Source organism: Nycticebus coucang, chromosome X (assembly GCF_027406575.1).
Source record: "Nycticebus coucang isolate mNycCou1 chromosome X, mNycCou1.pri, whole genome shotgun sequence".
Taxonomy (NCBI): Eukaryota; Metazoa; Chordata; class Mammalia; order Primates; family Lorisidae; genus Nycticebus; species Nycticebus coucang.
Genome location: NC_069804.1, coordinates 128,837,247 through 128,865,227, shown reverse-complemented (window position 1 = coordinate 128,865,227; position 27,981 = coordinate 128,837,247). Strand labels below are relative to the sequence as shown.

General features: G+C 41.3%; 1 protein-coding gene across 2 annotated transcripts in view; it reads right to left on the bottom strand.

Moving 5' to 3' along the window:
- Nucleotides 1-27,981, bottom strand: part of TRPC5 (transient receptor potential cation channel subfamily C member 5) — a 388,947-nt gene that overhangs the window by 44,412 nt on the left and 316,554 nt on the right. The gene's annotated exons all lie outside the window — the stretch shown is intronic.

The following is a 27,981-nucleotide window of genomic DNA, read 5'->3' as shown; positions in this document are numbered from 1 at the left end:
CATGATTCCACCTGATTTGTTTTTATTTCTGAGTGGCTATTCGAGGTTTTTTTCTGTTTCCTTCATATAAAATGAAGTACTAGTTTTTCTAGATCTTTAAAGTATGACAGAGGTGCTTTAATGGGGATTGCATTAAATCTGTAGATTGCTTTAGGTAGTATAGACAGTTTAACAATGTTGATTCTTCCCAGCCATGAGCATGGTATATTTTTCCATTTGTTGATATCTTTGGCTATTTCTTTTATCAGAGTTTCATAGTTCCCTTTATAGAGATCTTTCACATCCTTTGTTAGGTACACTCCCAGATATTTCATTTTCTTTGGCACCACTGTAAAGGGAATAGAGTCCATGACTGTTTTTTCAGCTTGACTATTGTTGGTATATATGAATGCTACTGATTTGTGAGTATTGATTTTGTAGCCTGGGATGCTGCTGTATTCCTTGATCACTTCTAAGAGTTTTGTGGTTGAGTCCCTGGGGTTTTCCAGGTATACGATCATATCATCTGCGAAAAGTGAAAGTTTGATCTCCTCTGACCCTATATGGATATCCTTGATTGCCTTCTCTTATCTAATTGCAAAGGCTAAGACTTCCATTTGTTTATTTTTGTTGTTGCAATTGCCACAGAAGTCTTCATAAAGTCTTTCCCCAGGCTGATATCTTGAAGTGTTTTTCCTGTGCTTTCAATTGAGGATTTTTATCATTTCATGCCTTAAATTTAGGTCTTTTATCCATCCTGAATCAATTTTTGTGAGTGGATAAAGATGTGGGTCCAGTTTCAGTGTTTTACATGTGGATATCCAGTTCTCCCAGCACTATTTACAATAATTTCATTTTAAATGTTAATATGTACTAAATTCAACAAATTGCATTCTTTCAACTGTTTTTGTTTTTGTTTTTGAGACAGAGTTTCACTTTGTTGCCCTTGGTAGAGTGTCATGTCATCACCGCTCAAGAGCAACCTCAAACTCTTGGCCTCAAACAAATTGTTGGTTCCTTCCCCTGTACTTATGAGTCTATAATACTAGGAACAAACCTTAAATTCTCATTTTACCCTTTGATGGCCCAGAATAGCCAAACTGTCATCCTTGGAAATACATTTATGTTTTGCTAGCACAACTCTTAAAATGAGGTAGATATTCAATAAGTATTTCTTGAAATGAACTGAGTTACATTTTCAAACACAGAATTCCATCTCTAGACGTGTTCAAAAGGATGAATGATGATACACTTCCTGTGGGTAGTGATCTGTTTTCTAATAAACTTGGCTAAGTGGCCTGGTGTTTGGAAATGTTCCAGGTTTATGTTAAATCCCTGTGTGAGTTTAGCGTTTTGTTTGTATGTATTTTAAATAACAGCAGTTATATGTTATGTCCTTTTAAAAAATGTTTCTAAAGGTCTGGGGGGGAAGTATTTGATTTTGACAAAGGATAAAATTATGCAGTGGGCCAAGTACAAAGTGCCGGCAATATTTTTTGAGATTAGGAGGCTTTCTAATGTCTTTCATTGCTTCTACTCCACTCAAGTGAGAACATGATTTTAGCTAAGCATTTGGAAAACTGCTCAAGGACCCCATTTGCTCCCTTCCCATTCCTCTGGTGCTCAGGTGACCTCAGGATGGGAATTGCTATGTAGCAATTTAGCAGAGAAGTTATTGCAAATAATCCTCTTAATAGTCTTTTCTTCTTCATTTACCATGTATGAATACATTATTCACCTATCCATTCATTCTTTGATTCTTATGTTGAGCAACTATCATGTTCTAGGCATTCTGCTAGGTGTTGGGTATAAAGAAATGATTGTCCAGTGGTGGTGGTGGTGGGAATATCACGCAGACACAATTAGAGTACAGAGGGAACACCTAAATTCTAAAGATAGGCAAATAATAGACCACCTGGCAGGATTAAACAAACACAGGGAGCTGTGAATTGATGAATAAGTATTCATTCATAAATTCATTCATTCAACAAATACGTACTGGTTGCCTGCTAGATGCTAGGTCTTCAGATTATGGCAGTTAATAGTAAACACTGTAGGCTCAGCACTCGTAGCTCAGTGGTTAAGGGCGCCGGCCACATACACCAGGGCTGGCGGGTTCGAACCCAGCCTGGGCCTGCTAAACAACAATAACAAGTAGAACAACAACAACAACAACAAAATAGCTGGGTGTTGTGGTGGGCACCTGTAGTCCCAGCTACTTGGCAGGCTGAGGCAAGAGAATTGCTTAAGCCCAAGAGTTTGAGGTTGCTGTGACGCTACGGCACTCTACCAAGGGCAGCATAGTGAGACTCTGTCTCAAAAAAAAAAAAAAATAGTAAACACTATGGACAAGATCATTTTGGTATATACAAATCTGTTTTGTTTTTTTTTGTTTTTGTTTGTAGAGACAGAGTCTCACTTTATGGCCCTTGGTAGAGTGCTGTGGCATCACACAGCTCACAGCAACCTCCAACTCCTGGACTTAAGCGATTCTCTTGCCTCAGCCTCCCGAGTAGCTGGGACTACAGGTGCCCGCCACAGCACCTGGCTATTTTTTTGTTGCAGTTTGGCCGGGGCTGGGTTTGAACCTGCCACCCTCAGCATATGGGGCCGGCGCCCTACTCACTGAGCCACAGGTGCCGCCCTACAAATCTGTTTTATTTCCAACCCTTGATCTAAATTGAATTGTAAGATTATAGATATGCTTTTATAATCATATTTATATAAAATTTCCCTAAATATATGATGCCTAAGAGGTTTTCATTTATCTGCATGGGACTAGCCTTTCACAAATCGGACATTAGCTCTCCCCTTGCTTACTTTAATTGTTTGGTGATGATGCCATTTTCTACTTTCTGCCCTACCTTCTCTACCCAACATTTTCCCAGATCAGCCTCTGGCAGGGTGTTTTTGTGTAAGATGACCATAAACAGTTGTATTTTTTTTTTTTGAGACAGAGTCTCACTTTGTTGCCCTTGGTAGAGTGCTGTGGCGTCATAGCTCACAGCAACCTCAAACTCTTGCCTCAGTTCTTCATTTTTAGTAGAGACAGAGTCTCATTCTTGCTCAGGCTGATCTTGAACTCATGAGCTAAGTGATCGACCCTCCTCGGCCTCCCAGAGTGCTAGGATTACAGGTGTGAGCCACTACACCCGGCCTAAACAGTTGTCTTGCCACTTCCAAAACACTTAGGACTTTTGTACTACTATAAATGTACACTGAATGACATACAGCCTTACAGATGGGTTTTAATTCATGTGTGTACCCACACTCCCTTTCAGATTATCTTCTCCTGTAGAGCAGGCCACAACTCCTATTTGCTTTAGCTCCTTTCAGAGTGTCAGTGTAATATGCTCTGATTGTATATCACACTCTCAAATGTTATTGACCTGCTCAGATTCTGAGCACATGGCCATAGCAAGGTCAAATGAACATGTCTGTTCAATTTCACATTTCTCAACAAATCCAAGCTCCAAGTTATTTTCCTTGCCATTAAACTACAAAGCCAATTTCCTACCAGTTTTTGACAAAGTCTTATATTGCCTCTCAGATCTCTTGCCAGAAATTATCTTGCTTAGTAAATTGGAAAACTTTATAACATAATACAGAGGGAGAGTGGCAGGCGAAACACAGCAAGAGCAGAGCTGATAATAAGCCTTAAGGACAAAGGCTGCTCCTAGGAATCTTGGGCCCTATGGCAGACTGATTGGAAGGATATTTTGGGCAGGGGGATATTTTAGGAGTCTTCACGTTAACTAGCACTTGCATACTTCATTTGCTTATAAGGCCATCTCTGTTTCCCTTTGCTGGGAAAGCAACATAAATTGCTGTGACATATATACCCCAAAGAGAAGGGAGAAAATTCCTTTCCCCTGACGTCTTAAGATAAGTCTACCTCTACCTCCCTTGGATTGCTTTATTCTCTCAGTTGAATTCAGGGCATGGTTCTCAAGTGTGGTGTGTCTCAAAATCATATAGGGCATTTGTTAAAAAGACAGATTTCTGTACCTCACCGGAAATTATACATTGTGTTGTAGTTTTGCTTGAGGGCTAAAAATGCCATTTTTTTTAAAGATGTAAGGATTTTAATGATATCATAATTTTAACTCCAGTTTTGTTTCAATTCATTTAAATCCTACACAGGAATATTCAAAATAAGGAAGTAGTCCTCCCTTAACCTCTTGGAGGGCCCAGAGCAAAGACAGTCCCCTCAAAGAGTATTCTCATACCTTTCAGTCCCCCTCCCTACTAATTATATGTGCACAGTGTGGTCTAGTGGGGAGCCAATTCTCTGTCACAAAATAGTCAGCAAGGCCTCATCTCCTCCCTAAGGTTTTTAGGTGGCTAGAATTTATTATTCCAATCATTCTGGGGCCTGCTGGGAATTACTTTGAGATTGGTTTATCTGGCACAGAGCTGACAACAACCTCCAGTTAAGTGTATAAACTCAGCTGCAAAACATCAGGGCCAAAAAGAGAGCTCTCCCTCCAGCTCTAATTCATTGCTCCTGCATTGCCCCCAGACTCCCTTGTATCCTAGTACTGATGCCTCTCAAATAGCTGCTCTAACCCTTCTCATACTGCAAGGGCCCCTTTAGTGGGTGTTGCAAAGAGGTCCTCCTCCCTACTGAACACGTGTGATGGTCTAGTGGGTAGTCAATATGTCTGTTTGTCCCTCACTCCTGTCTTCAGGAATGAAATGGCTTCTAATCCTTCTCCCCAATTATGATTTCTAGGTGGTTGGAATTACTGCTCTGATTATTCAAAGATGCTGTTTGTTACTTTTTTTACTGGTACCCAGTTTCCAGTCCTTGTAACCACTTCAGCTCCAGTGTGCAAACTCAGAGGCTACACCTCAGGGCAAACTCATGGTCCAGCTCCATTCCAACTCTCCCAGCTCCCCTCACATTCCACTACTGACACCAACCAATATCCTGTCTCATTGCTTCAAGAGAGATCCCAGCTATTTGTAGATGGGGAACCGAAAACAGTACAGGTTGTGGGAGGCCGAGGCAGGTGGATTGCTTGAGCTCATGAGTTCGAGACCAGCTTGAGCCAGAGTGAGACCTCGTCTCTAAAAATAGCCAGGCATTGTGGCAGGAACCTGTAGTCCCAGCTACTGGGAAGGGTGAAGCAAGAGAATTGCTTGAGCCCAAGAGTTAGAGGTTGCTGTGAGCTATGATGCCACAGCACTCTACCAAGGGTGACCTAATAAGACTCTGTCTCCAAAAAGAAAAAAAAAAAATAAAGAAAGCAGGACAGGCATTGTGCATTTGAGCTAGGCCTTGAGAGATAGGCAGGATATCTCCAAGCAGAGATGGAGGGAAAGAACCCTCCAGAAAGAGGCAAAAGTATTAAAAGTCAGGAAGAGTATAGAGGTTGAACATGGTCTTTGAAATGAAATGAACCTAATGAGGATAGTTTTTACAGTGTTTTTCAAACTTCAGTGAGTATCAGACTCACCTGGAGTGTTTGGGGCCCCCCTGCAGATCTACACAAACTGATGCTCTAGGGCTGTCACTGGGTCTTTCCCAGCTGTTGACCACACTTTCAGAAACACTAATTCAGGGACTCTACCACCTGCCCCAGATGTTCAGCAGGCCAAAGCAGCTAACCAGCAGCTCTTCCTTCTTTCTACCTGTCCCTGTCTTCCCCTGCCCACCCTCCTTCCATCTCTCTGTTGACAGGACAATAGAAATTGTAAGCATGTGTGTCTCCCTGGTGATCGTGTTATCAAGCCATACAGCAAAATGAATAAAGCTAGCTTATCAGGCTGCTATGGCAAGAAGATAATGGGAAAGAGAAAGAATCAAAACCCAAAGTCTCCCCAGGCTTTCCTGATGTGTGCACAATCCAACCCAAAGAGATGACCTGCCAACTAATGAATGGGGATAAAAAGTATATTAGGTGGGTATTCAGGCATGGCACTCTCTGGTGTTTCTAGTGAAAGCCAGCAGGCTGTCTTGCACTAGGAACCGTAAAAGTGTCAGAACAGAAAACAGTTGCAAATTGGCCAGTGCCTTAGATTTCTGAGACTGCAGAAGGATCTCCCTTTTATCTGCTACAATGGTCCTGCAAGGTCTTCACAAGTATCACTGGCTTTTATGTAGAGAGACTATTACCAATCAAAAGCATTTGGTATAGAACGCATGTCCACTCACAAAGACAATGCGTGCCCTAAACAATGGACCTCAATTATCTTTACCTCTCTGGTTCCAAGAGACATGGGAGGAAAAGTGGCAAACAAATGATAAGAACACTGGATCTCTAATTTTCCCTCTTTTATGATCCACCTCTGACCCACTCTATTGCTTTCAAAGAAGCATTTACTTTCTAAGAGTCAGAATGAATTTGGGCACTTTTTTTTTTTTTTTGCAGTTTTTGGCCAGGCTTGGGTTTGAACCTGCCACCTCCGGCACATGGGGCCAGCGCTCTATTCCTTTGAGCCATGGGCGCTGCCCGAATTTGGATACTTTTTTTTTTTTGTAGAGACAGAGTCTCACTTTACGGCCCTCGGTAGAGTGCTGTGGCCTCACACAGCTCACAGCAACCTCCGATTCTCTTGCCTCAGCCTCCCGAGTAGCTGGGACCACAGGCGCCCGCCACAACGCCCGGCTATTTTTTGGTTGCAGTTTGGCCGGGGCCGGGTTTGAACCCGCCACCCTCGGTATATGGGGCCAGCACCTTACCGACTGAGCCACAGGCACCGCCGAATTTGGGCATTTTTTAATGACTAATTTCTTATGAAATCAAGCAGAAGGTTTGCAGAGCTTCTACAGTCTCCAAGTACCTCTTCTTTTGTCATCTTGCCAGTTTCAACTTGCATCCTCCTTTTCTTGCCCTTCCTGTTCTACCACAAGGCAGGGTAATGGGAGGGGGAGAAGGGGAAAAAAGGCTCAAGGGGCTTGGGAGGATGGAAATGTAAAGATGTGCTTCTTTCCCAGTAGACACCATGCTTCTCTATTGTTATGGAAGGAAAGTAGGGCCTTGATGGAGTAGGACACAGTACAAATTTTTTTGTGTGTGTGTTTGGTTTTTTTTTTTTTCTTTTTTTGATACAGGGTCTCAAAAAAGTGCACTGGTATCATCATAGCTCATTGCAACCTCAAACTCCTGCCCCAGCCTCCCATGTAGCTGGGATTACAGGTGTGTACTACCATGTCTGGCTCTTTCTATTTTTATAGAGACAGGGTCTTGCTCTTGCTCAGGCCAGTCTCGAATTCCTGGCCTCAAGCAAACCCCCACCTCCACCTCCCAAAGTGCCAGGATTACAGATATGAGCCACCACACCTGGCCAGTACAAGTAAGTTTTGATTCAGGGATAGGATGGAGGGAGAAGATGGGAGGGTTGCAACAGCACCATAGAGGCCTCTGGATAACCTAAAATATGTATATCATTGAGAATTGGAAATAAACCATGTTCCTTCCTTTAGAACTCCAGTTTATTACTGTAAAAAAATATTCTTGTGCTGGTTTGGTGCCTGGGGTGCCAGCCACATACACCCCAGCTGGTGGGTTCGAATCCAGCCTGGGCTGGCCAAACAACAATGACAACTACAACCAAAAATTAAAAATAGCTGGACGCCGTGGCAGGCACCTATAGTCCCAGCTACTTTGGAGGGTGAAGCAAGAGAATTGCTTAAGCCCAAGAGTTTGAGGTTGCTGTGAGCTGTGATGCCACAGCACTCTACCGAGGGTGACAAAGTGAGACTCTGTCTCAAAAAAAAAAAAAAAATTCTTGTGATAGCTCTGGTGGTACTCAAAGAAAATAAACTCCCCCTTTGAACTCCAGGGTCTATTGCGCTCTCATGGAGGAAGAATGCTCCCTGCATTCTTTGAAGAGGTGTTTGCCACCTGGGTGGGGACTCTTATAAGTGCTTTCTGACCAGTGTCCAATAGATGGACCAGAAAATGAAATGTCAAGTGCTTAACCTGTCAGCTTTCCAGACAGAATGGGACACTGGACAGCCAGCACCTCAGATTTGTCTAGAGCTTTATGCTTTTTCTAGCATAAACATATTTTATTTTTCCTTTTTTTATTGAGGAGGAAAACAATCATTTATTTTTTCTTTTTTACGAAGCAAAAAAAAATTATATAATTGAAGAGAGAAATACAATTCTACAATAATTGTTGAGTTCAGTATCTCACTTTCAGTAATGGATAGATAAGTGAGAAAATAAAAGACTTAAATAATACAATAAACCAACTAGATCTGACGGGACATATACAGACCACCCAACCAAACAACAGTGAACACATTCTTCTCCGTGCCCCTGGGATACTGTCCAGGATTGACCCTATGTTAGGCCATAAATTAAGTCCTAATAGATTTATTTTTTTTTTAGCTTTTTGAACCAGGTTACATTGATTGCTTTTGTTAGGTAAAATCCCTCTTGTATATATTTTTTTTTTATTTTGGCTGGGGCTAGGTTTGAACCTGCCACCTCCGGCATATGGGACTGGCGCCCTACTCCTTGAGCCACAGGCGCCGCCCGTATTTTTTTTTTTTTTTTTTTTTAGAGACAGAGTCTCACTTTGTCACCCTTGGTAGAGTGCTGTGGTGTCACAGCTCACAGCAACCTCCAGCTCTTGGGCTTAGGCGATTCTCTAGCCTCAGCCTCCTGAGTAGCTGGTACTATAGGCTCTTACCACAACACCCGGCTATTTTTTTGTTGCAGTTGGGCTGGGGCCGGGTTCGAAACCACCACCCTCAGTATATAGGGCCTACTCACTGAGCCACAGGTGGCACCCATCCCTCTTGTAATTGTGTCCCACCCCCAAAAGCTGTGTCACATACCAGGACCCCCCATCCTCCTTCCCTCTCTGCTCTCCCCTTCCCCCATCCCCCACTGTGTACTAGGTAATTAATTGTCCTCATATCAGATTTGAGTACATAGGATTCTTGCTTCTCCATTCTTGTGATGCTTTACTAAGAAGAATGTGTTCCATTTCCATCCAGGTTAATACAAAAGATGTAAAGTCCCCATCTTTTTAAATGGCTGAATAGTATTCCCTGGTATACATATACCATAGCTTGTTAATCCATTCCTGGGTTGGTGGGCATTTAGGCTGTTTCCACATTTTTTAAAATTTTCTCTATACATATACATGTGTTTATTTGGTTTCCACTTTTTGCCTTCACAAAATTAAAAAGGCTTAAAATTTAATAACAATAAAAATGTTTAAGATAAGGACTAGGAACAAAAATGTCGTAATAAATGAATGAAGATAAATACATTCAGAAAAGAAATCAGATGATGGCTGCAAAAAAGTAACATTCACATTGTCAGACAAGAGTATGTCTATCATAGAATGCTTTGACTCTGAGGTTCAGTATGGACTCATCAGTTAACTTATTATTTTTGTTCCAAAGTCTCAAAAAATAAATAATATTTATAAATAAAAATAAAAGATAATTTAAAAAAACAGATGATACCAAATCTTATAGACCAGGCGTCCTCAAACTGCAGCCCGCGGGCCACATGAAGTGGTGTGATTGTATTTGTTCCCATTTTGTTTTTTTACTTCAAAATAAGATATGTGCAGTGTGCATAGGAATTTGTTCATAGTTGTTTTTTTTTAAACTGTAGTCCAGCCCTCCAATGGTCTGAGGGACAGTGAATTGGCCCCCTGTTTAAAAAGTTTGAGGATGCCTGTTATAGACAATAGAAAAAGAAGAAATACTTCAAAATCATTCTACTTCATCTGGGTATACCTGATATTAAAATTGGAAATAATATATTATTATAAAGGGAAATTACAAACATATTTCAGTTACAAATGAGGATGCAATATCCTAAACAACATTTTAACAAGTTGAATTAAAAATTAATGTTCAAGTAATGTACTTTGGTAAAAATTAAATCCAATTTATGTGAGAATTAGTCACTATTTTCTTTTCTTTTCTTTTTTTTTCCTTTTCTTTTCCCTCACCCCTCCCTTCTTCTCTCTCTCTCTGCTCTCCCCTTCCCCCATCCCCACCGTGTCATTGATTGTTATTAATTGTCTTCGTATCAAAGTTGAATACATACATATTCTCCATTCCTGTGATGCTTCCCTAAGAATAATGTGTTCCACCTCCCTCCAGGTTAATACAAATGCTGCAAAATCTCCATTTTTAATAGTTGAATAGTATTCCATGGTATATATATACCACAGCTTGCCAATCTATTCCTGGGTTGAGGGACATTTAGGCTGTTTCTACATTTTAGCCAGCTGCAATAAACAGTCTAGTACAAGTGTCTTTATAATAAAAGGGTTTTTTTTTCCTTCTGGATAGATGCCCAATAATGGGATTGCAGGATCAAATGGGAGGTCTAGCTTGAGTTCTTTGAGGTTTCTCCATACTTCCTTCCAAAATGGTTGTATTAGTTTGTAGTCCCACCAGGAATGTCAAAGTGTACTTTTCTCTCCACATTGGCACCAGCATCTGCAGTTTTGAGATTTTGTGATATGGGCCATTTTTGCTGGGGTTAGATGACATCTCAGGGTGGTTTTAATTTGCATTTCTCTAATAATTAGGGATGATGAGCATTTTTTCATGTGTTTGCTAGCCGTTCGTCTGTCTTCTTTAGAGAAGGTTCTGTTCATATCTCTTCCCCATTGATATATGGGATTGTTGATTTTTTTCTTATGGATTAATTTAAGTTCTGTATAGATCCTAGTTATTAAGCTTTTGTCTGATTCAAAATATGCAAATATCCTTTCCCATTGGGTAGGTTGTCTATTTGCTTTGGTTGTTTTCTTCTTAGCTGTACAGAAGCTTTTCAGTTTAATTAAATCCCATTTGTTGTTGCTATTGCCATGGCAGTCTTCTTCATAAAGTCTTTCCCCAGGCCAATATCTTCCAGTATTTTTCCTATTATTTCTTTGAGTATTTTTATTGTTTCATGCCTTAAATTTAAGTCCTTTATCCATCTTTAATCAATTTTTGTGAGTGGAAAAAGGTGCGGGTCCCGTTTTAGTCTTTTACATGTGGATATCCAGTTCTCCTGGCACCATTTGTTGAATAGGGAGTCTTTCCCTCAGTGGACACTCTTGTTTGGTTTATGAAAGATTAGGTGGTTGTAAGTTGTTGGTTTAATTTTCTGGTTTTCTATTCGATTCCAAATGTCTATGTCTCTATTTTTGTGCCAGTACCATGCTGTCTTGACCACTATGGCCTTGTAATACAGCCTAAAATCTGATATGGTGATAACCCCCGGCTTTGTTTTTATTACTAAGAACTGCCTTAGCTAGACAGGGTTTTTTCTGGTTCCATACAAAACGCAGAATAATTTTTTCTAAGTCTTGAAAATAGGATGTTGGTATTTTAATGTTTCCACATTCTGGCAGTTGTAAATTGAGCTCTGATAAACAGTCTAGTGCAAGTGTCCTTAAAAGGATTTTTTTTCCATCTGGGTAGATGCCCAGTAATAGGATTGCAGGATCAAATGGGAGGTCTGGCTTGACCTGTGGCTCAGTGAGTAGGGAGCCGGCCCCATATGCCGAGGGTGGCGGGTTCAAACCCAGCCCCTGCCAAACTGCAACAGAAAATAGCCAGGCGTTGTGGCAGGTGCCTGTTGTCCCAGCTGCTCAGGAGGCTGAGGCAAGAGAATTGTGTAAGCCCATGAGTTAGAGGTTGCTGTGAGCCATGTGACGCCACGGCACTCTACCGAGGTGGTACAGTGAGACTCTGTCTCTACCAAAAAAAAAAAAAAAAAGAATGTCTTTGAGGTCTTTGAGGGTTCTCCATACTTCCTTCCAAAAAGGTTGCATTAGTTTGCAGTCCCACCAGCAGTGTAAAAGTGTTCCCTTCTCTCCACATCCACGCCAGCATCTGCAGTTTTGAGATTTTATGATGTGGGCCATTCTCACTGGGGTTAGATGGTATCTCAGAGTGGTTTTGATTTGCATTTCTCTAATAATTAGGGATGATGAGCATTTTTTCATAGTTTGTTAGCCATTCATCTGTCTTCTTTAGAGAAGTTTCTATTCATGTCTCTTGCCCATTGATATATGGGATTGTTGGCTTTTTTGTGTTGATTAATTTGAGTTCTCTATAGATCCTAGTTATCAAGCTTTTGTCTGATTCAAAGTATGCAAATATCCTTCCCCATTGTGTAGGTTGTCTCTTTGCATTGGTTGTTGTCTCCTTATCTGTACAGAAGCTTTTCAGTCTAATTAAGTCCCATTTGTTTATTTATTTATTTATTTTTTTGTTATTGCAGTTGCTCTGGAAGTCTTCTTCAGAAAGTCTTTACCCAGGCCGATACCTTCAAGTGTTTTCCCCATGCTTTCCTTGAGGATTTTTATTGTTTCATGCCTTAAATTTAGGTCTTTTATCCATCTAAATCATTTTTTGTGAGTGGAGAAAGTGTAGGTCCAGTTTCAGTCCTCTACATGTGGATATCCAGTTCTCCCAGCACCATTTATTGAACAGGGATTCTTTCCCCCAGTGTATTTCTTGTTTGGTTTATTGGAGATTAGGTGGCTGTATGATGTTTGTTTCTTCTCCCGGTTTTCTATTCGGTTCCAGATGTCTATGTCTCTATTTTTGTGCCAATACCATGCTGTTTTGATCACTATGGCCTTGTAGTACAGCCTAAAGTCTGGTAGGCTGATGTCCCTGGCTTTGTTTTTATTACTAAGAACTGCCTTAGCTATATGGGTTTTTTTCTGATTCCATACAAAATGAAGAATTATTTTTTACAAGTCTTGAAAGTACAATGTTGGTATTTTAATAGGAATGGCATTGAATCTGTAGATTGCTTTGGGAAGTATAGACATTTTAGCAATGTTGATTCTTCCAAGCCATGAGCATGGTATAACATATTTTCTTTCATCTGATTCTCACACCTGCCCTGGGAAATTGGCGGGACACTGAATATCACCCTGTATACATGTGGTGACTGAGAGCTGGAGAGAGAACTTACTTTTCTGGGGTCACACATCTAGGTGGTGGTAAAGCAGATCTAGTATCTGAGTCCTCTGACTCCTGCTGCCTTACGTATCTGCCACTGACCTGCTTCACTTACTGTCTACGGGGATTATGTCGGGATTCAGTGTGACAATGGCTGGAGAGCCCAGACTTTCCTTAGCATATTACCACACTCCACTCCCCATTAGAACTGCCAGTTAGCCTGAACTTATTGTTTCCTTTCTCTAAAACTCCTGTGCCTGGTCTTCACTCTCCTGCTAACACTTCTGAGCCTTGGTACGGGTGCACCAGTACCCACTGAATAAATGCAGCTGCTGTCCTCTCTCATGTCCCCAGTGAGACTGCACCTCAAGGCCGGACTCCCCCAGAACCTCTCTAGAATGACTGAAAGCATAAAGGCATGCCTAAAAGTAGAGGGAGTGGAGGAAAATGTTTTCCTTATGTATTTTATTTGTTTTCTTTTTCCTACACAAAAATCCAGAGATGGCTCATTCTCATCTGTCAGTTCTCAGCTCATATATCACCTCCTCAAAGAGACCTTCCCTGAGCAGCCTATTTAAAATGGGCTTCTCCATTAATCTATCTCACAGCACTCTGTTCTTTTTTTTTTTTTTTTGAGGCAGAATCTTACTATGTTGCCCTGGGTAGAGTGCTGTGGCATCACAGCTCACAGCAACCTCCAATTCTTGGGCTTAAGTGATTGTCTTGCCCCAGCCTCCCAAGTAGCTAGGACTACAGGCACCCACCACAATGCCCAGCTATTTTTTGTTGTAGTTGTCATTGTTATAAATAAAATTTATTCATACATAATATATATTAATTTAATATATTAATAAAGATAATATATAATATATTGATGAAATAGTTTTATATTAATATATTATTTATATATTTATATATAACTAATATATTAATATAAATATATTTATAATATATAAATTTAATTTATATATTAATTTAATATAATTATATTATAATATAATAATATAATTAATTTAATATAATTTATAATATAAATATATTTATATATTATATGTATATATAAATATTATATATTATTTTATATAATATAATATATAAATATATATTAATATATAACATATAAATAATATATAATATATATAAATATATTTTTTGGCAGAGAGTCTTACTCTGTTGCCCTGGGTAAGAGTGCTGTGGCATTATAACTCACAGCAACCTCAAATTCTAGGGCTCAAGTGATCCTGTTGTCTCATCCTCCTGAGTAGCTGGGACTACAGGTGCCTGCTGCAATACCGGCTTTTTTTAGAGACAGGGTCTCACTCTTGCTCAGGCTGGACTCAAACTCTTTAGCTCAAGCAATCTGCCCACTTTGGCCTCCCACGGTGCTAGGATTACAGGTGTGAGCCACCACGTCTGGCCTATATATTTTTTTAACTCTTTTTTTTTTTTTTTTGAGACAGAGTTTCTTTCTGTTGCCCTGGGTAGAGTACTGTGGCATCATCATAGTTCACAACAACCTCAAACTCCTGGGTTCAAGCAATCATTTTGCCTCAGTTTTTCTATTTTTATTTTTTGAGACAGAGCCTCAAGCTGTCGCCCTGGGTAGAGTGATATGGCATCACAGCTCACAGCAACCTCCAACTCCTGGGCTCAAGCAATTCTCCTGCATTCGCCTCCCAAGTAGCTGGGACTACAGGCGCCTGCCACAATGCCTGGCTATTTTTTCTTTGTTTTTTTTGGTTGCAGCCGTCATTGTTGTTTGGTGGGCCCAGGCTGGATTTGAACCCGCCAGCTCAGGTGTGGCTGGTGCCTTAGCCCCTCGATCCACAGGCACTGAGCCTCCTCTTTTTTTGATACCTTATGAGGATCTACTACTTCTAGCTATTTTTTTTTCCTTTGGTTGTAGCCGTCATTGTTGTTTGGCAGGCCAGGGCTGGATTCGAATCCGCCAGCTTGGGTGTATGTGGCTGGTGCCTTGGCCACTTGAGCCACAGGTGCCGAGCCAGTTTTTCTATTTTTAGAGAGACAGACTTTTACTTTTGTTTTTTAATCAACATAATTTAAGTGTGCCATGGGAGTTTAACTATAGGTTCAAGTGTGCTGTGAGATAAAAACAGTTGAAAAACACTGATGCAATTTGAGCCCTTCGGTCAAGGAGACACAGATTATTCTACCTGCCTGCATCTCTCTGTTGGAGAGTAGAGGAGCCTTTTACTTTGGGAGGAACAGAAGCAATCAGAAGGTGGTGAGAGTGGTGGTTTGCTGAGCTCAACCTGCTGTTTTCAGAAATAACTTGCACTAAGCCAATCAGGGCTTCCATTTCTGAGCCTAGACAGAAGAAGTGTGTCTTATCCCCTGAGACATGGGAAGACATACAGGAGGTTGTTACTAATCTCATGTACACAGGTAGTCGTAACACGTGTCTTCTAACTTCCTGTCTCACATAACAGGAGCTTACTTTTAGCCTCCCAGGCCATATTTCCATCTTCTAGATAGCTTCTAAACTGATATCACTCAGGCGTCACTGGACTTGAGTTCACCGGCACCTAATTCGTAGCACACAGCAAGACTCCCAAGTTCTTTTATTTGTAGCACACAGCAGACTCCCAAGTTCTTTTAGAAAGAACGAATGAACAAATGAAGAAATGTGCAACTCCAGGCAAGTCTCAAACTTTGGAAGCCCATTTCCTTATCTGTAACATGCAGATAATAGTGCCTACTTTCACAGAGCTCTTGCAAGGATAAGACAATATATGCAAATGTGCAATATATTATAATTATGAATATATGCAATATTCATAATTCATAATATATTATGCATTATATATTATAATTATATTATGAATATTCATATAATAATAATTCATAATATTCATAATAATTATGAATATTCATAATATATTGCAATAGTCATAATATATGCAATATATTATAATTATGAAATCCATCAAATCCATCATCTAGGCAGTTAGATAATTCCCTTACTCATTGCCATAGAAATTTATTGCTCTACAAACACTAGACACTTGCAATGGATATAGATCCACATTATGTATTTTTTTAACACAGTTGACAAACTATAGATCAGAGATTTCCCCAAGTTTCTCCCCAATTAGTGAAACAATATTGAGTATCTACTATGTGTCTCACATTTTACCAGGCACCAGGGTAATATAAAGAAAGCCTAAAGCAGAGTCCCCGTCTTCATGGAGCTTTTAGTCTACAGAGGTTGAAGAGAGACATATTTTGAAGCAAGTAGAGTAGGAATGGATAAACCATGACATAAAGGCTTAGATGAAGGGAGAGGGATTGAAGGGAGGCCCAATCTATAAGCTAAGAATGGTTTTCTATATTTTTCAGTGGCTGAAAAAAAAATCAAAAGAATAATGTTTTTGACATTTACAAATAATATGAAGTTCAGGGCGGTGCCCATAGCTCAGTGGGTAGGGTGCCGGCCACATACACTGAGGCTGGCGGGGTCGAACCCAGCCTGGGCCAGCTAAATAACAATGACAACTGCAACAACAAGAAAAAATAACCGGGCATTGTGGCGGGCACTTGTAGTCCCAGCTACTTGGGAGGCTGAGGCAAGAGAATTGCTTAAGCCCAAGAGTTTGAGGTTGCTGTGAGCTGTGACACCATGGCACTCTACCTAGGTGATAGCTTGAGACTGTGTCTCAAAAAAAAAATTAATATCAAGTTCAAATTGCTGTACTCATAAAAAATGTCTTATTGGTCCATAGCTATGCTCACTCATTTATGTACTGTCTATGACCACTTTTGTGTTACAACAGCAGAACTGAGTAGTTGAGACAGATCATACAGTCTCTCTACTCCCAGAGAGACGAGGCCTAGCGCCATGGGAACACTGATGGAGTCAGTTGAGAGAGTTCTAATCCTATCAGTACAAAGTTTTAATAATTTGGGTTGATTTCCTAATAAATAAGGCTTGTAATCCTTTCTTTTAAAAAACTTTTGCTCTGGGAGATTCCTGATACGCCCCACATTTATTAGTAGGGTCTCAGAGATAAATAGATTTCTTATCAAGTCTTCATGATTAGCTTACAATTTTATAGGCCTAGGAATTGTATAAGTTCAAATATCCAGGGGAAATTGGGAAATGTAACAGATGGAAAAGCTAAATCCTGTGAAGGAAAAAAAAAAGAAATATAATGACTTTCCCCCTCCCAATTTTACTCTTAGATTTTTCTCTTTAATTTAATTTTATTGAGACAGAGTCTCATTTTGTTGCCCTTGGTAGAGTGCTGTGGCGTCATAGCTCACAGCAACCTCAAACTCTTGGGCTTAAGTGATTCTCTTGCCTCAGCCTAGTAGCTGGGACTAAAGGCACCTGCCACAACACCCAGCTATTTTTTTTTTAATTTTTTTATTAAATCATAACTGTATACAATGATATGATTATGGGGCATCATACACTCACTTCATAAACCATTTGACACGTTTTTATCACAGTGGTTAACATAGCCTTTCCGGCGTTATCTCACGAATGGATTAATAAATTGTGGTATATGTATACCATGGAATACTATGCAGCCTTAAAGAAAGATGGAGACTTTACCTCTTTCATGTTTACATGGATGGAGCTGGAACATATTCTTCTTAGTAAAGTATCCCAAGAATGGAAGAAAAAATACCCAATGTACACAGCCCTACTATGAAACTAATTTGGGACTCTCACATGAAAGCTATAACCCAGCTACAACTTAACAATAGGGGGAAGTGGGAAAGGGGGGGGTGGGTAGAGGGAGGGGAATGGGTGGGATCACACCTGTGGTGCATATTACAGGGGTATTTGCGAAACTTGGTAAATGTAGAATGTAAATGTTTTGGCACCCAGCTATTTTTTAAAGACAGGGTCTTAGCTCTTGCTGGTCTCAAATCCATGAGCACAGGCAATCCACCTGCCTCGGCCTCCCAGAGTGCTAGGATTACAGGTGTGAGCCACCGCCTCCGTCCTTCTCTTTTTTTTTCCAGCCTCTAGAATATTTTCTTTTTTAAACAAAAGTGGATTTACCCTGGTAGCAGAGATAATATAATTCTGCTATCAGATTATAAGTAAAAGTCAGGGTAATACACTGGGGAGTAACCTCGGATGCTCGTCAGGGTATTTCAACTTCTGTAGTGCAACCAAAGGATATTTCCTGGCTCATTCTGCCTCTCACATTGAACCAGTCTACAGCACAGGGCTTCATTGACCACAGGAAGAGAGACAGACCTTATTAATAAATGAGAAATCACATTTAGTTTTTAAACCTCAAGCTTCTCAAATTAAAGAACATTTATATCATTACATTAGCTTTCTAGTCAACTGATTCCAATGATTATGGGAATATGGCAGAAGAGAAGAAGAATCACGTTCTGGGACAATGGCCTTTGGCCACGAGCATTTGACTTGCCTATAAATGTTGTTTGTAGCCTTTGAAGAGATCATTCAGAGACCAAGCCATAGAAAGGGGAAGTCTTCCACAAGGGGCAATTCTTTCTGAACCCTGGCTCTGAATTTTTTTGAAATACAGTCATTTTTATCTCAGCAATGTCCACTGGTAATTGTTATTTTATGTAGAAGCTGAAGGCACCTTTGGCTTGAGGACTGTTCTACAAATCTGATCCTTTGCAAACTGTGATGGTGACATTTTTCTTTCAGTGCCTCTAATCTTTTTTCTTTCTAGTATTTCCTCTCCAGTCTTCCTCAGGTACATTTCCTTCATGGCACCTCTCATTTGCCTGGCTTCATATGAAAACCTGATCTCAGTAAGGAGCTGAATCTTAGTATTTTACAGTGAGTCCTATGTGACCCACTCACAGCTCAAAGCATAGTTGCATTATAACTGGGGACAAAATCTTAAGATGAGGAATTTCAGGATGACAGTGGGAGGTTATCTGTAAACTCTGAAATTTTATCCTAAACTTTGATGTTTCCTCATATGTGCTTTTTTCTTGTTCATATCATTCAGATTATCAAAGAAGTCCATGACTCAAAAAATGTTAAGGGAAGTCTTAAAGAAACGAAATGCAAATGGTTAAATTTGAAATTATAGTCCCTTAAATTGTAGACTCCATGAGAACAGGGTCTGAGTCTGTCTTGTTCACCTATCACCTATCACCTTCCCACTGCCAAGAGTGTAGTGTGGCACACGGTAGTCTCTCAGTAAATATATGTTAATTTCATTCATTTATCCATCCAAAAGATATTTATTATTAATTTGTTGTTAGGCAAATGAATGAAAAAGCAAAGGACATGACCTAGCAGATGGGGAGAGGTATTTCTTGAGTGTTGAGACCTTTCCGTCACTGGCATAGTTGGTCCTGTGTCTGTTTGAGTTACCCAAAGTAGAATCTCCATGACAATTACTCAGTTGAATCTGGGATACAGAGGAGCAGCTCAGGCATCTTCCCTGTTTGGTTGCCTTTTAGCACAGGGAAGGAAAATCCCTTTCCTTACATTTTTTTTTTTGTAGAGACAGAGTCTCACTTTATGGCCCTCGGTAGAGTGCCGTGGCCTCACACAGCTCACAGCAACCTCCAACTCCTGGGCTTAAGCGATTCTCTTGCCTCAGCCTCCCAAGTAGCTGGGACTACAGGCACCCGCCACAATGCCCGGCTATATTTTGGTTGCAGTTTGGCCGGGGCCGGGTTCGAACCCGCCACCCTCGGTATATGGGGCCGGCGCCTTACCGACTGAGCCACAGGCGCCGCCCCTCCTTACATTTTTTTTTTATTAAGTCATTTGTACATAGATCATAAATACATTTATGCCATTATCCTTTCCTTGCATTTGTCCTGTTCCCATTTCCACTTGCATCTTTTTTTTTTTTTTTGAGACAGAGTCTCACTATGTCCCCTGGGTAGAGTGCTGTTGCGTCACAGCTCACAGCAACCTCAAACTCTTGGGCTTAAGCTATTCTCTTGCCTCAGCCTCCCAAGTATCTGGGGCTACAGGCACCTGCCACAATGCCCAGCTTTTTTTGTTGTTGTTGTAGCTGTCATTGTTGTTTGACAGGCCCTGGGCAGATTCAAATCCTGCAGCCCCTGTGTATGTGGCCAGCACCCTCGCTGCTGAGCTACAGGTGCTGAGCCTCCACTTGTATCTTTGTCAAAATGATAAATAGGCAGCAGCGGGCATCAAAGGCTATTGCTGCTGTTGGAAGCAGAGGCTGCTGCTGAACAGAGACCTGCCAAAGTATGCCCTGAGAACTTTGAGGTGAAGAGCTCTTGTCCCCAGCAGATGCAGGCTCTTAGCTTGCTGACAAAATCTGGCTTGGATACAGACTGACCAAGAAATCTGTTGCTGTGTCACACCACCAGAGGGAGGGCTAGGCCAGGTCCAGGCAGGATACAGAATGTCAGAAAAGTCAGCCTTTTGTTCTGGGTAGATGCCTAGTAAAGGATTGCAGGATCAAATGGGAGGTCTAATTTGAGTTCTTGAGGATTCTCCATATTTCCTTCCAAAAAAGGTTGTATTAGAGGCTGAGACAAGAGAATCGCTTGAGCCCAAGAGTTTGAGGTTGCTGTGAGCTGTGATGCCATAGCACTCTACCAAGGGCAACAAAGTGAGACTATCTCAAAAAATAAATAAATAAAACAAAAGATTGTATTAGTTTGCAATCCCACCAGCAGTGTAAAAGTGTTCCCTTTCCTCCACATTCACACCAGCATTTGCAGCTTTGAGACTTTGTGATGTGGGTCACTCTCACTGGGGTTAGGTGATATTTCAGGGTAGTTTTCATTTGCATTTCTCTGATGATTAGGGATGATGAACATTTTTTCATATCCTTTTATCATAAGGACACTTGCACTAGACTGTTTATCGCAACTCAATTTACAATTGCCAAAATGTGGAAGCAGCCTAAATGCCCACCAACCCAGGAATGGATTAACAAGCTGTGGTATATGTATACCATGGAATACTATTCAGCCACTAAAAGGATGGAGACTTTACATCTTTTGTATTAATCTGGATGGAGGTTGAATACTTTTTTTTTTTTTTACTAAAGCATCACAAGAATGGAGAAACAAGAATCTAGTGTACTCTGTTCTAATATGAAGACAGTAGATGGATGAGCTAATACAAGGGAGGGGTATGGGAATGAATAAGTGAGGAGAGGGGAAGAGGGAGGGGGAGGGGAGTCACAGTGTATGGCACATTTCTTGGGGGCAGGACATAATTATAAGAGGGACTTTATCCAACAAATGCAATCAGTGTAACCTAATTCTTTCTACCCTCCATGAATCCCAAATAATAAAAAAAGTCAGACTTTGGTTCCCCCTTCAGTGTTGGCCCAGAGAATGCTCCTCCATTCTCCCCCAAAGGTGGATGTTATACAGTCCGTTTGCTGGTACAGATATATTGTTAAGAGGGGCTTTAGGCACACACAGCTGTCTAGGAAAAAACAGAGCTGAGATATCCCAAGGCAAGATGTGTTAGTTGAATGAGCTTGGTAGCACTGACCTATTTACCCCCTGTGTGTGTAGCACTCTTAGGTGGGTGGTTCTACTGGTCTTGTAAGGAGGCCAGGAGTATTATGGGCAGAGCTGCGAGAAACAGGATGTGTGAAGTCTGGCAGAGACTCTAAAGGAGAAAAAGAGAGCTAGCTTAGGAAATAAGCTTGGCCTCCAGAACCAGGGGAAAGGCTTCTTAGAGACGCCCTCTAGGTAGAACCCAGGGAACAGTCAGTGAGTTAGCCAACCAAGTAGACAGGTGAATCCACAAACTCTGAGGTTAGGTGGGACTCTGATGCCACCTGTACGTAAGTGTTTGGGAGCCTGGGATATAAGCAGGAAAGGAAGAAGTATAGTGTTGTTGTTACTTTGGGTCAGACAGACCTTATGAAAAGTGTGTTATCGGGCAAGTCACTTTAATCTTCATGCCTCAGGTTCCTCACTTATAAAATAGAATTAATAATAGTATCTACTTGATAAAGTTGTTGTAAGGCTTTAATGAGATGATATGCATAAAGGTTTTGTACAGTATCTGGCATATAATAAATGCTCAAGAAAAGGTAGTTGTTAATAATAGTTATAATGATAATACATAGAAAACACTTAGGCTGGGCCTGGTGGCTCATGCCTGTAATCCTGGCACTCTGGGAGGCTGAGGCAAGTGGATTGCCCTGAGCTCACAGGTTTGAGACCAGCCTGAGCAAGAGCAAGATCCTGTCTCTAAAAATAGCCGGGCATTGTGGCAGGCACCTGTAGTCCCAGCTACTTGGGAGGCTGAGGCAAGAGAATCGCTTGAGCCCAGGAGCCTGAGGTTGCTGTGAGCTATGACGCCACTGCACTCTACCAAGGGCGACAGAGTGAGACTCTGTCTCGAAAAAAATTAATAAAATAAAATAAAATGTCCTTGGTGGTTCTGAATGTTCGCTTCCTCCTTAGTGAAATGCAGCAATTCCTGATCAAATTCTAGACAGTGGTTTGGCAATAAGGAAAAGCACAAGCTGAGATGAGAAAAATAAATATCTAGATTTCTTGAGGGCATCCCAAAGGGAAGAGACAATTACTGAAATCTGAAATGGCTCTGCTCCAATGTCATAAAAATCCTACAGCTTAGTTTGAGCAATTCCTTCACCTGAAAAAAGGTTAGACTATTTTTCAAACTTATTATAGCTTCCATAGTTTGGGCTGTTCTTTGGGTTTGTGTTTTCTTAAGAGAGAGCTCTTGGGAGCAGAAAGGCAGACAATGTATGTTGGATGAAGCATCAGTGATTCCTGTCCTGGAAGAAGTTAGGGCACATATTGGGTCCTTTGTCCCCTCAGGATTATAAAAACCTCTTGTATCACTGGAACTGGTAGGACAAGGAGACGGAACAGTTCAGAGATGTGATAAAGCTAGGAAAGGAAAGAGGGTGTTCGAGGGCCCTTGTAGTAAAAGTACACTTCAGCTGCTTCTTGTCCTTAAGGTAAGTGTCAGTAGGATGGTAGAGGTTCTGTGTGTGGGACTTGGGGTTAGACTGCCTCAATTCAATTCACACTGTGCCCCTTATCCGATCTCTATCTCTAGCTTGGACCTGTCCTCTAGACCAGTAGACCACTGCCTACTCAGCACCTCTACTCGAATGTCTAATAGGCATCTCCAACTCCACATTTCTAAAACTCAACTGTGGATCTCTGCCCCCACCCCTCCCCACCCACTCCTTGCGAATGTTCCTTGTTCCTTTCCCACTCTTCCCCTTCTTGGTAATGGGCAACTCCACCCTTCCAGTGACTGAGACAAAAAAAAAACAAAAAAACAACTTGGCATCATCTTTGAGTCCTCTCTTTTCACTCATACACCACGTCTAATCTGTCTTCAAAATGTATTCCAGAATCTGACCACCTCTCATCAATGTCATCCTGACCACCCTGGTTTAAGACCATTAGCTCTGGTCTCGGTTAATACAGTGGTTTCATAATGGATCTCTCTGTCTTACCCCACTCCAGTCTATTCTCAATCAAACACAGCAAAATGCAGGTTAAGTCATGTACCTTTTCTGCTCAAAACACTCCCATGGCTCTCCATCATTCTCAGAGTAAAAGCTCAAGTCCTTATAATGCGCCATGAGATCGTATGTGATTCCTCCTTCATCCCCATTCATTCTCTGACCTCCTCTCCTACTTCCTTCTCCTTTGTTTACTCCATTCCAGTCACACTGGCCTTCACAAGGCTGAAGTCAAGGTGTCAGCGTGGCTGAGCTCTTACCTGGAGGCTCTGGAGAAAAATATGCTTCCAAATTCATTTTTGTTCTTTATAGAGTTCATCTACAATGATACCTGGGGAGCATCTCTCATCTTTTAGAAGCCACCTGCATTTCTTGCCACTTGGCCTTCTCCATCTTCTAGCCAGCCATGGTACATCAAATCTTCCTTGTGCTTTGATGTAATCCTCTTCTGCTACCAGTTGGAGAAAGCTCTGCTTTTGAGAAAACTGTATGTGCCAGGCATAGTACCTCATGTCTGTAAACCTAGCACTCTGGGAGGCTGAGGTGGGAGCATTGCTTGAGCTCAGGGGTTTGAGAACAGTCCGAGCAAGAGCAAGACCCCTTCTCTACTAAAAATAGAAAAATTAGCTAGATGTTGTGGTGGGTTCCTGTAGACCCAGCTACCTGAGGCATGAGGATCACTTAAGTCCAGGAGTTTGAGGTTGCAGTGAGCTATGATGACACCACTGCACTCTAGTTGGGCCGACAAAGTGAAATTCTGCCAAAAAAAAAGGACCTAACAAAAAAGGGCTCATGTGATTAGTTTAAGTCTACCTAGACAATTTCCCTGATAAATTACCTTAATTATATCTGCAAACTCCCTTTGGTCATGTGATACAACATAATCACAAGTATGATACCTCATCATATTCATAGTCTTGATGATTAGGTGGGAAATCTGGGGAGAACATTTTAGGGTTCTGCCTACTAAAGTGATATTCAGACTGTTTAAGAAACCAATCAATCCAGATGTAGGCCAGCTACAGTATTGGAGCCAAGTCCTAGATACTACCTGCTCTTCCAAATGATGAGGCGTTACTAGATTATGAGGAGGTCTGGGGGTGTCCCAGAGGGATTTCTTGAAGTGACATCTATTTACCAACTGACATGGAAATATTGTAGTATTTTAACAACTGAGTAGCCTTATCAGTGCTTAACAGTTGGCTATTAGTCCTGATTAGAGAGTTAAAAATCATGGTGCAGTGTGTGAATTGTTGCTTTGAGAGTCTGTGCTTTGAGAGTTTGAGGCTGGTCCCAGACGCCTGGGGGTGGGCAGAGAGACCACCTGCCCTCCTTGGCACTTCAGTGTGTGCAGCAGCTCTCTGTAGCCTTGCCTACTCGCTTTGCAGTGCCAGATTCATTCAGATGAATGTCTGGGTTTGCGTGGCTGTCTTCTGCAGTGGGAGAGTCCATCCATCATCTGAGCTTCCAATGCTGCTACCCTCAGGGAGACCAACCCTATGTATTTGGGCTTTCCGCAAGCCACCCAGCAGCTGTGGCTCAGTGAGGCAAGTGATGCGTACTTATTCTCAGCATTAGAGTGAATACGCCACAGCAGCCAAAGAGACCAAGGGTTCTTATTAACTTGCTGAATGAGGCTTTATCATAGACTATCATGAGCCCCATATTTTGTGATGACTGGTCTCAGGCAATAGAGATGTTCCTTGTAGGTGGGGTAGGAGGTAGGAATAGGCCCTAAGGTAAATGAACTTTGTGGGACTGATCAGTCTCTCTCAACTGGTATTTTTTAATGGATGCATCTTATTAAAATGGCCTCGAGAGACGTTTTCTTGATGGAACTTGTTCATACATATCAAGAACAGCAGTGACAAGGTGGCTGTGTTGAAAGAAGTGTCACTGTGGGTAATAAGCAGCTTGAGGGAGATAGAAGGATAAAGGTAAGTTATGATCATAGTAATACACAACATGACTTGCTTTCTTTGCTAATACTAGCTGGGACCACGGAACACAGCTGGAATGATCCCTGCCTCACTATGTCTTGGAATAACACTACAGAGGTGCAACCTCCTCTGGCATAGAAATGCAGATTGATACAGAGCCATGTATCCGCACCCCCAGCAGCTCTGAATCCTGTGTGGAGCGCTGAGAGAGAGCGCAAATCTTCAAGGGATTGTTATTACTTGGTGTTCTTGAGCTCTGTCCTAGAACGTACATCAAATAGATTAACGGTGAGGCACACTGACAATTGAGTCTCTACGGAGACTGAGTCAAATTGTGATTTTTTTTTGAGACAGAGTCTCAAGCTATCACCCTGGGTAGAGTGCTGTGGCATCACAGCTCACAGCAACCTCAAACTATTGGGCTTAAGTGATTCTCTTACCTCAGCCTCCCAAGTAGCTAGGGCCACAGGTGCCCACCACAATGCCCAGCTTTTTTTTTGTTGTTGTTATTGTTGCAGTTGTCATTTTTGTTTTAGCTGGCCTGGGCCAGATTCGAACCCGCCAGCTTCAGTGTATGTGGCTGGCGCCCTACCCACTGAACTACAGGTGCCGCCACCAATAGTCCTTCTAAAAACTGCATTGATAACGGGCATAGTGGCTCATGCCTGTAGGCCTAGCACTCTGGGAGGCTGATGTGGGTGGATTGCCTGAGCTCACAGGTTCAAGACCAACCTGAGCGAGACCCCGTCTCTAAAAATAGCCAGGCGTTGTAGCAGGCACCTGTAGTCCCAGCTACTTGGGAAGCTGAGACAAGAGAATCACTTGAGCCCAAGAATTTGAGGTTGCTGTGAGCTGTGATGTGATAGCAGTCTATGGAGAGTGACAAGTGAAACTCTTGTCTCAAAAATAAAACAAAATAAAAACTGTATTGATTACTGAGGTAGAGATGATCTAAATGGAATTAAATACTTGCTATTCTTTACCACCTAAGAAGACTGGTGCCACTTAAAATTAAAAAAACAAGATTTTTGGAATCAGGTTGTCCAATGTCGGATCTCACTGGATACATTTCCAAATGATAAAAACGTGCTCCCAGAGGATCCAGAGCAGCAGGTACTATTCAGAATGGTTGACCATGATACCAGGTGTATGAGATGGTATAGACCTCATTCAAGCCATCTACCCCAGGCTCCCTCCTAAGCCAAGGTGTTTTCTTCAGGTGCAGCAGTAGCTGACATTAAAATAAAACCTACTCCCAGCAGGTGGTGACAGGAGAGCTGAAGTTGATTATTTTCACCCTTCCTAGAAAATGTCACTGAGCTCAGTGGGAAACACCACAGCCCTACATTTAGTGACAAGAAAATCTCTCCCTTTTCTGCTGTCACAAGAAGCAGTCAGCTGCCAGACACCCAGTGAGAAAACTACAAATGCCTTAGCATGACTATTATCATCTTTGGCAAGAGTAGAGGATAGGATGCTAGGCAGAGGGATTGGAAAAGTCAACTCTCAGATTCCACGCCTTCCCCTGTCTTCTTATAGAGACAGATTAGGAGTGAGCATAGATCATTTCAGAATTCTTGGTCTAGATGAGTTTAAATGAAAGAGAGAAAGAGAGAGAGAATGAAAATGAAGGAGCATATGAAAGTGGACTATATTCCGTTTCAAATGCAACAGGTGGACAGAATTTCAGAGTAGAATGGATCTCGAGGGCCCATCCTGTTCATCTGTAGACACCCAGACTAACAGGATATCAGAGCTTGCAAAGATATTAAATATCATTGACTTCAATTCTCTCACTTTTTGGTTGAAGAAACTGAAGCCCACAAGGGGAAAGCAAGTTGCTTATGTTATTCAGTTATTAATGACAGAATCAGGACTAGAGTCCCTCGTTTTTGAACTCCTAATATTTTTTCACTATACTCCCCTCCCTTCTCTGCTACATAAATACATAATATCTAAACCATCCTATTAGATAATTTTATATCCTACTTTCTTAAACTCTCCAATGACAGAAATTCTACAAACTCATCTGTGAGAATGTATTTCATTGTCATTTATAGTTTGGAAGTTCTTCCAAATAGGTAATTCAAAAGTCTCCTGCTTCAACACTTCTAGATCCATTTGTTCCTTTTTGGTCTGTCCTTAGTGGAAATGGATCACAGATGTTGACTATTACCAATAATATTTAAGATGTGTGTATGTATGTCAATGTGTGTGTCTATATACATAGTATACACATATGTCTGTATAACCAGGAATTTAAGCTGCTTTCCTATAACCTACATGACTCCTCAGTGGCAAACCAAATGTGAGAAATAGCATCTACAAAGGAAAACAAGACTCGGGCCTTTTGATTCTGTGCCTTCGGTATTATAGCAAAAACTTTTCAACAGACTTATCCAAAGGGGGTGATTTAGCATTGCTGTAGGAACTAAACATCCCAGTTCACTAATCTCCAACTAAATGGGACCTCAGATAATCAGAACTCCGTTGATATTACTCCCCTTCTGGAAACGATAGGCAAATTTTAAGAAAATATGCTAAGGTTATATATTACTTTGTCATCAACAACCAGGATAGGGGTTGAACTGATTCCATATCCAATACCTTTACCATTTGCCATTTCTAGTCTATAGTACTGAACAATGCTAATAATCTAAATGGTAACATGCTGGTCAAAAAAAATTCAACAGTGGACTGTGCTTCAGGGTACCTCATAGCG